This window comes from Marmota monax, unplaced genomic scaffold (genome assembly GCF_021218885.2).
Source record: "Marmota monax isolate L192 unplaced genomic scaffold, Marmota_monax_Labrador192_F-V1.1 WCK01_AAM20220418_F8-fsc00257, whole genome shotgun sequence".
NCBI classification, from domain to species: Eukaryota; Metazoa; Chordata; class Mammalia; order Rodentia; family Sciuridae; genus Marmota; species Marmota monax.
Window position 1 is genome coordinate 376,689 of NW_026692693.1, and position 1,173 is coordinate 377,861.

Sequence of the window (1,173 nt, forward strand, 5' to 3'; positions counted from 1 at the left end):
CTAGACCTAACTCTATCACTAATCCTAAAACTTGCCATAACCCTAGTCTTATCCCTTAAACAAAATGGAGACATTGTCCTAATCCTAAATATTAACCTAAACCAAACCCTAACCCTAAGCCTCGCCATAACCTTCTAGGTCTAGTTCACGTCATAGTCCTAAAATTAACCCTGACCCTGACTTATATTCTAACACTAAACTTAATTCTAAATATCACACTAACCCTTAAGATAAGGCTAAGACTAGATCTAGACCAAATACTAATTCTAATCATAACCTTAGTTCTTATATCAGCCAAAGCCCTAACCCTACCCCTAAACCTAACAGAAAAACTAGCCCTAATCTGAGCCCTAACCCTAGAAGTAAACTTAAACCTAAACCAAAACTTAGTCTTAACCCTAACCCTAACACTAGCCCTAACCCTACCTCTAACTCTATCACTTACCCTAAGCCAAACCCTATCCATAATGATAATCTTAGTCCTAATCCTAATCTACAGCCTAATCCAAACTCTAACCCTATTACTAGTCCTAACTCTAGCCCTCATTCTAGCTCTAAACCTAACTAAAATCCTAACCCTAACACAAACTCTCAGTCTAAATCTGACCCTAACCCTGAGAAAAACCCTCAAAATAGCCCTACAAGTAAACTTATACCTAAACCTAACCCTAACACTAGCCCTAGACCTAAGTCTAATCCTAAATATATCCATAATTCTACACCTATACCTAAAAATTCCCTGAGCCCTAGCCTTAACATAATCCTTAACCTAAAGCAAACACTAACCCTATCCCTAGACCTAACTCTAGCCTTAATTTTGCCTTCCACCTTAAAACTAACTCTAACCTGAACACTGACACTAACACTAAACCTAGCTCTAAACCTGAACCTAACATAAAACCTAAACCTAGCACTAGACATAGCCATAACTCTAAATCTAAATCTAGCTTTAAACAGAACCTTACATCTTACATTACACATAGCTTTAATCTTGGGCCTAAACCTAACAGAAAACCTAGCACTAATCTGAGGCCTAAACCTACACTAAGCATAACCATAATCCTAAATGTAGCCCAAAACCTAACCCTTGCCTTACACAAAACCCTAGCTCAATGCCTAACCCTTAGCCTAAACATAACCCTAGCCCTATTCCTAAACCTAAAGCTAAATTTA